The following is a 13,580-nucleotide window of genomic DNA, read 5'->3' as shown; positions in this document are numbered from 1 at the left end:
TTAGAGCATTAGTTGACATACATCCCTATTTGTACCCACAGTGTGGCATACTTTGTCCAGACATCTTGCATTAACAGGTTGTGTGGTATGATATTACTACATTTCCTGTACTGTTGACTGATTGTGCTGGATGATATGTTTGTGAAAACATTAGGTTATGCATATCTGCCATGGTTTAGTGGTAAATCACTTTGTGCATGGAGTGCAGGCTCCTGGGTTCAATCCTTAGAGAGGCAGTTTATTTTGTTGCTGGGCAGAACAAGGGCCATTGGAAACAGAGTGATTAAGGCACGTTTAAGCAGTTGTAAGCGGGTTTGCGTGAGTTTATGCGGCAATAAGCATTGCCAACTTCCCTTTATGTTTTCTTACAGTCAGTTATCTTCGGAATTGCTCAACCTGTGTAGGCATTGCTTACCCCCGGGCAAACCCGCACAAACCAGTTTACTGCTGCTTAAAAGTGCTTACTACCACTTACCCCCGCGCTAATTTCTTTAAAAAAAAAGAAAAAGGGGTTGATAGGAAAGTGGTGAAAAAAAGAGGCACAAAGAGGGAAAGACAGTAAGGAAAATAGTTAGGCATGTGCAGGAAGGGTATAGGAAAGGTCCATAGCTGCACATTTCTTCTACAGCAACAGCTGTGCATATACACTAAATTTGCAGGTACATTTGGACCCTCAAACCTCTGGGAGAAGAGTGAGGACAACATATATTCATTGTGATGCCAATTAGACCAGATTACGTGTCCAGTGGACACGTGTGCAAAATGGACAGCTATTTCTGGGGCAAGATTTTTTTGTGGGAACAGATTGCCCTTTTTTTCATGTGAGAGTGGGATGTTGGGGAGGGGTAGTAGATATATTTGGGGAGTTAGGGTGGGTAGGTTAACAGACAAGACAAACAAGACACATACAGGGCTGGTATATGACACGTGGGTGGTAAACACTTTGGACAGGGAGGGGTGTTTGGAAGTCGCAAGCCCATGAGCTCCAACTGGAAACAGTGGGACTGAGGTCCCCACCGATGGGCAGTCACCACTGCACCTTCACGGCCCCAAAGGTGGCTGTGCTGGGGGCTGTGTAGGAGGGGCAGGCTCACCCTCTAATAGTGCCACTCGGCCCTCAAGCTGGTGTAGTTGGTCTCGATACTCCAGATCGAGCTCCCTACGCACCACGGCCCGGACCTGTTGACAGGTTTCAGGTTCTCTTCCGTGCCCGCTCCGAGGGGGGGCGAGCCCCATCCCCTGCAGTGGTTCCACCCAAAGGTGGCGCAGGGCCCACGGAGGAGGAGGTCCCAGGCTGAGCCCCAGATGTGCTCAGCCCAGTGCCATGGCCAGCTGAGGTGGGACAGGTGGGGCTGCTGGGACCGGCCTTCCCATACGAGCTATTTTGTCGCAGGTTTATGACAGATATGGGTTAGTAACAGTCAACAGCATTCAGGATTAGTTATAACAGCATGCATAGCTATTCCCATTAACCCGAAACACCAGATTTAACACAGTTGCAGAGCAAGCAGATCACATGCATATATGGAACAACATTGGCCATTACAAGAGCATGCAGGTTTCATTGATGGCAACAGGCCCCCACTATGGGTGTATCTTAACATGGCACATGCATAGAAACAAATGTGAATATTTATTAACCATTAGGACATATGTCCCAACAAAAGTTTGGAATGTAAACATACCAGTTGAGGAGTGTCATTGGGTTATTTTGCACATACGGTAGGGATGAGAGAGAGAGTTCAATTAACAACTAATATATCCTTGTAGTTTTCACAACATTCCTAGTCACTGCATTGATCTTTCCCTTACATGTATTATTACACTACACAATGGCCTTATATTGTACACTGGTATGTTTATAGATTATTATATACATGACCTGTGTCTTACATACAGGCATGACAGACTGCAGGTGTTAATGTAACATATGTTGAGAATTGCTGTCATACACTTTGGGTGATGAGCTAGAATGACAGGTTTGTTTTCATATACATTCTATGACTATGTACATGTTTGACTATCAGTTATATGTCATTAACGGCTGCCTACATTTCTTGGATCATCACACTGATTTGTCAGGGGGATGGGGTACCAGGCTGATGATATGGGCCATTTATCTGGACATGCTGGACAGATTGGAACAGTTGTGGGGTATGAATATGCATACAACTTTCAATTTGAACATTCTAGCAAATTATGTACAGTTGTTGGGTGTAATTATGCATACAGCTTTCTATCTGAACATTGTAACAAAATCTGTACAGTTGTGGGGTATGATTATGCATACAACTTAGTAGCACTCCCAGGATTCAACCCCCTGCTGTGTGTGACAGAAAATTATAGCTAACAACACAGTACACTGTGCTATCAGGGAATTGGTGTAAAGCTTTTTATTGTTTTCTAAGTCTCCCTCACTTGTACAATATGACTGACCTCTTGGCACTTCCAACATTGTTATGCAGGACTTCATACACATTTTATCTGCATACCACAGTGTGGGTGACACTGCTTAAAATACAACAGTACTATTTATAGTATGCAACAGTTCGCCAACATATGACAGAAGACTAAACAGAAGCACTCCAGGGGTTATACCTTTATTCACAGACTATTACACATTTATTTCTACTGGTACAATGCTTTCTTAGACTCTTATATTTATTTGTTATGACAGTACATGCAGACTAATTACTAACCTGCCTCGTGACACAGCCTTTGGAACCTAACATCATGGGCTTGCTGGTTCGCAGCCCGCTCATCTGCAGCTGTTGGAGAAATACAGTGATATTTAGCCATACTTATCCATAGTATACACAAGCTAGGCAATTCTTAACTTCTTAGTAGAATGAGTACTTAGTACTGGGGCATTAGCCATCTGCCATGACTCCTGGATCCACTGTTCCAGTACATCCCCCCTCCAATGCTTCAGGTCTGCATGGTGGTGCCTGACCTTCTCACCAGTCCAGGGGATACCTGTGGCACTGGTGAGGTCATGAGCGAGACTGTCCCAGGCCTCAGTTTTATACTGCGAGCCCTGGTACTGGCTCTGCAGTAGTCTCTCCTCATGGTGTTTTACCAGGAGCCATAACATAATTTTTGACTTGTGGATGCCCCAGCACTGCGCTCTAAAACAAGTGCCTTCACCCACACCAGCCATTCTGCCTCCAGTAGGAAGCTACAACCAGTTATGGAACGTATTCCCGCCTGTGTGGTTTAAATATGGCCAATTACCTGCACTTTTCTGTGATTGGCTGGGTTTGAAAAGACTAAGCTATGGGCACACCTGCTTACCTAAGGTTGGCAGTGCTTAAAGGGGTATACCGCTAGGCATATTATACTGGCTCCCCTACACATTGCTTACTCTTACTAAGTTGAGCTGTGCTGTGGTTAGCATTGCTTAATAGTTAATTAACACTATATTTGCATTTTAGCAGTGATTTATTATTCATTACAGGTTCTATATGTGTCTGGTATTCATGATTCTACACTTCTACTACTTCTACACTTTATTACAATAACACCTCACATCTATGCTTACTGCAGTACTCCAGTTCACATATTTATGTTATGTAGCAGGTTATACCACTTCACACTATACATAGATTCAGTTCACATGTTTGGTTTGATTTTCCTGTGGAGAGGATTAGTTTGCTGATACCTCATTTATATCTATTGCTATGATGGCTTAGTGGTTAACTACTGTTGCTATAATGTACAGGGTCCTTACAGAGGCAGTTTATTTTGTTGCTGGGCAGCACATGGGCCGTTGGGTACAGAGTGATTAAGACACTTTAAAGCAGGTTTGTAAGCAGGTTTGTACGGGTTTGCGTGACGGTAAGCACTGCTAACCTCCAGTTACAGTTCCTTGAACTCATTTAGCTTCTACTTTGCTTAATCTTTGTAGGCAATGTTTACCCCCACTCAAACACACTTAAACACGCTTACTAGTGCTTATATATGCTTACTACTGCTTATTTGTGCTTAAACCTGCTTACTAGTGCCTTATTCAGTATGACACTGACACGTCACATGTGCATTTAATGCAGTACTCCAGTTCACATTTAAATGTTATTATGTAGGTTATGCAGCAAAAAGATGTAAAAATATGTTCATATACAGATTTCACATGGAAAATTATATGTGTTGCAGTGGGACTCGAATCGGGAATGCCTGTTCGTTAGGTGGATGCTCTAACCACTACACTATTGTTGTGCTGCTTCATTTGCATATATATTACTTGTTAACTTCTTCAGCCTTTTCAGCTGCTTTAACCGGAGCTAAGCGATGGGCAAACCCACACACCTACGGTTAGCTGTACTCTGGGTTTTAAAAAACAATTAATAAAAGGGTTTCTTCGTTTTAGTTATATGTACTGTTGCTGTTGAACACATGGGGACTGTTGGTGGGGATATGCGGACACCTATGAGTGGTCTCACTCATTCATTTACAGTTTCTGCTGTTCTACTTTGCAGGGGGCGTAAAAAAATTAATAAAAGGGTTTTTTTCATTTTAGTTATATGTACTGTTGCTGTTGAACACATGGGGACTGTTGGTGGGGATATGTGGACACCTCTGAGCAGTCTCACTCATTCATTTACAGTTTCTGCTTTGCAGGGGCATGTTTATTCTGAGAGCTCTGCTCTCAGACATGCCCCCTGCACTTGTCCACGCTCCATGTAGAATTAGGAGGTCAGGCAGCGCACCTTCATTAATATGCATGGCGTGCTGCTGTCCTCCTCCTAAACTGACGCTTCCATACAGGACTAGATTAGTCCTGCATGGAAGATTAGTAATCTGGGGGCTAATTCTTATAACATCGAAACTCAAAACTCTGAGACCATAACATCGAAAACTCAAAACACTGAAATGACATTGAATTTCATTGCACTGAAAATGTATAACATCGAGTTGTGTATCAAACATGTAAATGTTACTATTTAATCTGTTAATCTTGTGGTATCACTATAAGAAATTGTAGTTTTTATTTATATAGTTATTATTTATATAGTGTAGGAATTTATATTATATATATAGTGTTTATCTTGCCAATCTGTATGTGTTTTTAGGCCATACAGGTAAGTGATTTAAACATTCCCCGGGATTCATGAAGCTCAGCGCAAGGATGATTTTAGCCTTGCGCTGAGCATCCTCATTACAGATGGTGCAGCAGCGCCATATGGATATGCATGAAGGCGTGCCGCCGCACCCTTGACGTGCACAGGAAATGTGTGCAAGTGCAGGGGGCATGTACAAGTGCTCTACGGAGGCGTAAACATAAACATGCCCTGACAGTTGCACAACCTACTATGCTTACTATTAGAGCCCACCTCTAATAGTAAGTTAGTAATTCAATGTCCGTGGATACCGAAATGTATGCTAAGCATACAAGAGTGTCCATGAACAGTGAAATAAATCGAAGTAGTAAACACAGAAGCATGTAGTGGAATGTTGAGCCCCATCCGTAGAACTTTCACAATTAGATTCCCCGTGTCCCTATTATACATTTGTATTGCTGCAATATTGAAAATGTAAGCAAAGCACAGCGTGTTTGCGCGTCACTGCCCTCCACTGAGCATAGCTTACACATCAAAATCATTCAAATAGAAAAAAACATGCGGAATCAATGTAAACGTCAATAATGTAGTGTTTAGAGCATCTGCCTAACGAACAGGCATTCACGGTTCGAGCTCAACAATAGCACATATCATTTTCCATGTGGAAAGAATGTCATTTCGCTGTAAAACCGACATAAGAGTATAGCATGAGATGTTTAACTAAATGTCATTCAATCAAAGTGGTACTGTCATAATGAATAAGGCACTAGTAAGCAGGTGTAAGCACAAATAAGCAGCAGTAAACATATATAAGTTCCAGTAAGCAAGTCTGAGTGCGCTTGCACGGGTGTAAGCAGTGCCCAGCATAGGAAATGTATATAAGTATGTACAAATATACAATATATATATATATATATATATATATATATATATATATATATATATATATATATATATATATATATATATATATATATATATATATATATAGATATATATGTATCTATATATATATATATATATATATATATATATATATATATATATGAAGAATGAACGTCGTAACAATAAAGCATACAAAAGGAATGAGAAGGGAATCAACAGGAACTCCAGTATTATATAGTGCTGTCAGCATATGTCATATCAAGCTGGGCAGGAGTGAGCAAAGCAGTGCTACTCACACCACAGGCCGGATATTACTAGTGGGAGTAATATTGTTGATCTGCTAAGTCTACTTTACAATCAGGGGTTAGTCCCTGGAGGGACTACCCAAAAATTGATAGGATGTTTGGCCATCTGACCATTACACAAGCAAGGACAGGTATGTTCAAGGACTAAATGGTGGGGAGCCTGAGAATACATGGGTTGGGACACCATACATGTAGGGCCATTAACGCTCGGGAGAGGGCAATGTGTGGAGGTGTGTCATGGCTGCGATAGCAACTGGACAATGGATGGTATGCTTGTATGTTGAACTCAGGTGGGGTGGAGGAACTATGAGTATGAAATTATGGATCCAGATGTGTCATGGTTGGATGGGCTGGTTCTAATTGGACCACCTCGTGGAGGTCAACGAGTTCGTTATAAGTATATATGCATACACACATGCATACATCTATATGTAGAAGTACATTCTCTGTAACACATTCATTCCATTTGCAGACATAAATAACATGAATGTGCCCTTACAAACCTCAGCAGTAGATAGAATAATAGGTTGTGCATAAGGGGGAAGGGACGAAACTGCTAAAATGCAGAAGTGTGTACAATGTCTGAAGTCAGTGCTGTGCTTAAAAAAATCAAATGTGAGGACTTTCTCACACATGGAATCATTCCTGTGATCTGCCTGCTACGGCAACGCCAATTACTAAACCGGTCTATTTGTAAAAGAATTACACCAAACTCATACATAATTAGGCTCTCATGTGTAACGTGTGCGTTACCACATAGTCATACTTATTAATTTATTGTAGTGTCATGTTAACGGCAGTAAGGATGTAATGAAGTATAGAGTCTAATCTTGAAATAAAGACATGTGTGTCCCATGTGAGACAACCCAAAAACTGTGAATAGTGTCCTTTTGGTCACTCATGTCACCAATGTTTGTGGACTAAAAGTTTGGGATTCCTGACGATACTTGGAGTGAGTCAACTGATGAGATGGGTCTACAGGAGTAGGGAGTGGCCAATGTGTAGTGGTGTAGATACACTGCGAATCCAACTGGAGAATGGATGACTGCGGTGTTAGTGAGGTGTTGGGGTGGGTGTTTGGGGAACCGGGAGTCATGGGTATATGGGTATATATGCAAATGAAGCAGCACAGCAATAGTGTATTGGTTAGAGCATCCCCCTAATGACCAGACATTCCCATTCCAAATCCCACTGCAGCACATACCATTTTCCATTGGTAATCTGTACATGAACATATTTCGACATCTGTCCACTGTATAACCTGCAAAATAACAATTAAAAGTGAACTGGATTGAAGTGTCAGTGTCATAATGAATAAGGCACTAGTAAGCAGGTTTAAGCATATATAAACACCAGTAAGCATGTGTAAGTGCGTTTGCGCGGGGTATGCATTGCTTTACAGACACACACACACACACACACACATATATATATATGTATATGTATGTGTATATATATATATATATATATATATATATATATATATATATATATATATATATATATATATATATATATATATATATATATATATATATATATATATATATATATATATATATATATATATATATATATATATATATATATATATATATATATATAAATATATATATATATATACATATATGTATATATATATATATATATATATATATATATATATATATATATATATATATATATATATATATATATATATGTGTGTGTGTGTGTGTGTGTGTGTGTGTGTGTGTGTGTGTGTGTGTGTGTGTGTGTGTGTGTGTGTGTGTGTGTGTGTGTGTGTGTGTGTGTGTGTGTGTGTGTGTGTGTGTGTGTGTGTGTGTGTGTGTGTGTGTGCGTAGATATACACAGATATACAGCTATTATACGAAACAACACACAAGAATGACATATGTTCACAGGCTATGCCAATGGATCTGAGGGGCCCAAGTAAGAAACATGAAACACGGAGCATGACCTTCTACCAGCCCCCCCCAGCCAGACACAGGAAACATACACACAAACCTGCAAACAATGTAAATAGCCCACTGCTCCCCAGACCACAGGCAGGATACAACCAGGGTGGGTACACAGTGCACCCGTGAAAACTAATCTTGGATTACAGACAGGAGCGTCCCTTGCAGGACACCCCAAAAATTGACATAAGACCAAAACAAGGTGATACGCTGACCATTCTGCCTGGGGTGTGTACATACCTGGAATACAAGAGTGGGAAAGCCAGATGACCCATGTATGACATGGGTCCCGTGAAGTGGAGAGTGGGCAGCATGTAGTGGTGTGTTCAGACCAGGCCAGGACCCAGAGTAAGGATGGGTGCTGTAGAGGAGGTGCGGGTGGGGGAACTATGGGTAGCTAGTTATGGGTCTAGGTGTACAGGTGTTGGCTAATGTGGGCCTATATGGACAGCCCCAGGGATGTAAGCAAAAGTGTTCATTGGGCAGAGGCGTCACCCAATGAGCAGCCACACCTGCTACGAGTCCCACTGCAGCAAAGTGTAATCTACATGGCAAAGTACGGAATAACCAAATGCAGATGTATATATGTAGAGGTATGTGTGTGTATATCTACCAATAGCGACATAGAGATATACCTCTCCCTCTCCATAGTTAAAATGTATACATACAGAGACAGAATACATATATATATAACCACATATAGATATATACATATGGAGACATTCATAGACCCATATGTGTTAGATATATATATATATATATATATAGACAGCAATATTTAAATATATACATGTATGCATACATATACATATCTGTATATGTATATATATATATATATATATATATATATATATATATATATATATATATATATATATATATATACTGTAAATATACACATGTATATAGCTAGGATATGATATAGCAGTTACGAATTACATATGTTCACAGGCCATGCATATGGGGGTGAGGGGTCCAATCAACAAACGCGTAACACGTAGCATCAACCCCCCCCTTCCAGCTAGGCCGGTGAGACATACAGACACACAATAAAAGTAAATATACCACTGCTTTCCAGACCACCGGCAGGATACTACCAGTGGGACTGACCTGCCAGGTCTAATCTTGAAACAAAGACATCAATGTCCCTTGTGGGGCACCCCAAAAATTACTGATCATTGGAGTCAGTCCCTGTAATGATTCATCAAACCAGGCTGTAGATGTACATGGACCAGTAGGTTGTGCAAGCCTGATAACCCATGGGACAACACAACATATGACATGTGTCCCGACATGCGGAGTGTGTAGTGGTGTGTTTATACCCCACCTACACCCACAGTAAGGATGAGTGCTGTAGAGGAGTGGCGGGGGGGGAACTATGGGTATGCAATTATGGGCCTAGGAGTGCAGGTGTTGGCAGGCACATTCGTATTAGGACCACCCAGAGGATGTAATTAATATTCTGAAATGGGCATAGCTTATGCCCATACCTCTCAACTACTAAGAGCAAATCCACTGGACAGGACATAAACCGTTGGGAGAACAAATAGAGACCATACCTCTCAACTGTCCCTGATTTCCAGGGACGTCCCTGATTTTGACTCAGATTCTAACTCTGTCCCACTTAATCCCTCCTAAAACTAGTGACTTTTGGAGGAAAGGTGGTGAATTACACGTAATGAATAATGACAACAATTAATAGTTATAAACTTCATTTACCTCAGAAAATGTGTATTCATTCATATGCTCTGAGTCTGTCAATGTGTCAAGTTAGTAGCACTAATATTTTAAATGTGTCCCTGATTGTCCCTGATGTTGTCATGACTTGTCCCTGATTCAGTTGATATTTGTCCCCAATCGTTTGAGAGGTCTGATAGGGACAGAAAGCACATATTCCACTTACAACCTTAGAAAGATGATAGAATAATAGGTATGCAGTAGCATGACTCGGCTGAAGGATGTGGGTTCCAAAACCCAATTACTTGTTTGTATTGAATGGTGTCATTTCCCATGTATTAGTCAGACAGGTGCAGATTGTAAGAGGAACACATCAATAGTATGAATCAAACTCTGGACTGGCCACGGATTTCGTACAGTCGAACGGCATGCTCACGCCTAATAGGCAGCCATTCCCGATGCTATAGGCATGTAATCTGATGTAATAGGCATCACAAGGTAATATCATAGTCCTCACTCCCACCCGGAGTATGAGTGTCAGATGCAAACACCAAATGCAGTGCATTTGCAAGTGCAGGAGCAAACGGATGTAAGCCTGTTTGACCGCCGGTATGAGAGTATCACGCTGGTGAAGTAATGTAGAGGCAAACTGACTGTAAGAAACTGTACCCACAGGTTAGCATTGCTTAGCTCCACGCAAACCCACAGACACCCACTCACAACTGCTTTAAAGTGCCATAATCACTCCATATCCAACATACTTGTTCTGCCCAGCAACAAAATGAATGGCCTCTGCAAGGCTCGAAACCAGGGCCCTGCACACCACAGCCAATCTGATTTACTACTAAGCCATGACAGATATACAGACATCGGATGTTATCACAAACATATCATCCAGCACAGTCATTCAACAGTATAGTAAATGTATTCCATCATGTAGATGTATGTGTGTGTGTTTATGTCCAGATATAGATGCATACATATACATATATAGATATATCAAGAACATCCCATGTGACAACAAAGCATTAAAAAGGAATGAAAAGGGGAAACACCAGCAATGCCTGTATTATGTAGTGGTGTTGTCCTATGTAATATCAAGACTCCCTCAGACAGACATGTGTCATTAATACATGCAAACATTTGTACATTGGCGAAATACATCACTCTGTGCATTTTATTTACATTAACACAACAGTTCCTGTCCAATCACTATGTGAGAACAGTACTCATGCAAGGTGCTGTGTGCGACATCATCATCATGAAAAAGGTAAATGGGGTTACCATAGAGGGACCGGTAGTGTTGTGTGTACAATGGGGTCGTCTGCATCACATGTACCTGGAACCTTTAGGAGTCTTGTGCATACCAGGATCGTGTGCCTGAGAGACAGGGGTGAGGACAACTGGATTATGTTGTGATGCAGATTAAAAAGGTTACATGTGTCCAGTGGACACGTGTGTGAAATGGACAGCTATGTATGGGGCAAATGTTGTTCTAGGAACAGACTGGCCTTTTGTTTCCATAGGGTGAGAGTGGGATGTGGGGGAAGAAGAGTAGGTATGCTCATGGAGGATAGGTTGGGTAGGATGACAGACAAGACAGCATCCAGGGTCGGTACATGACACATGTGGGAGGATACACCTTGGACAGGGAGGGGTGTTCAGCAGTCACAAGCCGATGAGCCCCCAAATGGAAACAGTGGGATGGAGGTCCCCACACATGGGCAGCTACCACTGCACCAAAACAGCCGCAAAGGTGGCTGTGCTTGGGGCTGTTTAGGAGGGGCAGGCTTACCCTCTAAATGTGACACTCTGCCCTCCAGCTGGCGTATCTGGCTTTGAAACCCCTTATTGAGCCCCCTAAGCACCACGTTCGGGACTGTACGACAGCAGACAAGTTCCTGTCTGGACCTGCTCCCAGGGGGGGACAAGCCCCATCCTCAGTGGCGGTTCCACCAGAAGGTGGTGCAGAGCCAACAGAGGTGGAGGTCCAAGGCTGGGCCCCAGATGTGCTGGTGCATGGTGCCATGGCCAGCTGAAGTGGGACAGGAGGTTCTGCCGGGACCTCCAATCCCATACAGCCTATGGTGTTGCAGTTTTAACACAGATATGGCTTAGTAATAGTCAACAGCATTCAGGATTACTTATAACAGCATGCATAGATATGACCATCAACCCAACACAACAGATGGCATACATTTGCAGAGGGAGCACAACACATGCATATATACTGCATGACATCTGTGCAAAGTGTAGAAGACTTGTGACTGCAGCTATGAACAGTGGCCCATTATTGGCATGTCACTGTGAGAACCTCAGACAGTGACTGTCATACCACTGTTTCATGTGACATATGTCCAATCAGGGATGCAATGGCAGTAACTCTCATCACTATCACCATGTACTGACTGCAATCCTCACACTATGCTTCTGCAGTTCACAGATGTGTGTTCAGTGAGTAACACAAGAAACAAATGGTTCCACACACTGACCATTCCACAGATGGCCCTACAGATGGGAGTTCCCTCGCAAACAAAGCACTGCCTTGTCAGTTTTAAAACATGGAGAATAGCCATTACCACACACAACTTGTTAAACTGGCAGTAGTCTCAATGAAGCATAGCTACACTTGCATGCTGTAGTCATGTCTGGCACATCACCCTCCTGTCTTTAGGCTATTTTCCACTGTGTATGTTGTTTGAGGAATATCCAGATATCATCTGTGATGCTGTTTACCAAACACCAGATCCAGGTTCCACTCACAGCGACTGTCATGGGCAAACACCAACATGATGTTCCTAGATATTGTACTGTGTTTCCATGCGACTGGCTATGGGAATGTCACCACAGCTGTTCCACATGCAATCAGCTAGAGGAGGACTGCAATAGGTGCAGAGGCCATCACCTGATCATGACCATCACTTACAAAACACAAGCTGCTGCTGAGCAGGTGTACAACTCCACATCCACCAGAGAGTGTGTGGGAGGGACAGACAGAGGCAAAGTACATCAGAGAAGGGCTTGGAGACTAAAACCTAAGCATCATCTGTCACACACCTACCAGTACAGGAGTTCAAACCCCTGACTGACTAGCCATTACTATTACAAGTGCATGCAGTTACTCCATGTGCCACATAGCTGACATGTTGGTGTGCTGTAAGAACATATATGTGTGCTGGTGAGCGACATCTGCAACAGAGATATAGTAGACATACATTAGGTGTAGCACACATGGCTGTCCACATGAACGGATGTCATTGTCAACACAACCACACTCTCTAAGGGACTCAGACACATTGCCACACTTTGCCAGGCTCACAAATACACTTCCTAACTACTTAGTTTGCCACACTGCAGTAATGCACAGGTACAACATGCACCACAGGGGATATCCTGAGGTTCTATGGGCTAGGGCATGTGAACATGTCTGACATCAGTCGGTATGCCAATGGGAGTTATACTGGGTGTGACTGTGGTTGGGAGCATCATACCCCACATACAGACACAAGGTGCCAGTACTGACATGCATGTGTGCATTGCTTCATGGGTGTGTAGTGGTTGGCTGTGCAAGATGGCTGTACAAGGCTGGGTGAGGTGTAATCCTTGGCATCACGCCACCCGACAATGGTGTGCAGTGTGATTCAGGGGTGTAGTGTCTGCAATGTCCCACACAGATGGGTATTGTATGAACTGTCCTG

Source organism: Protopterus annectens, chromosome 1.part2 (assembly GCF_019279795.1).
Source record: "Protopterus annectens isolate FY-2018-M chromosome 1.part2, PAN1.0, whole genome shotgun sequence".
Classification (NCBI taxonomy): Eukaryota; Metazoa; Chordata; order Ceratodontiformes; family Protopteridae; genus Protopterus; species Protopterus annectens.
The sequence above is the reverse complement of the archived record's forward strand: the minus strand, read 5'-3'. Positions refer to the sequence as shown.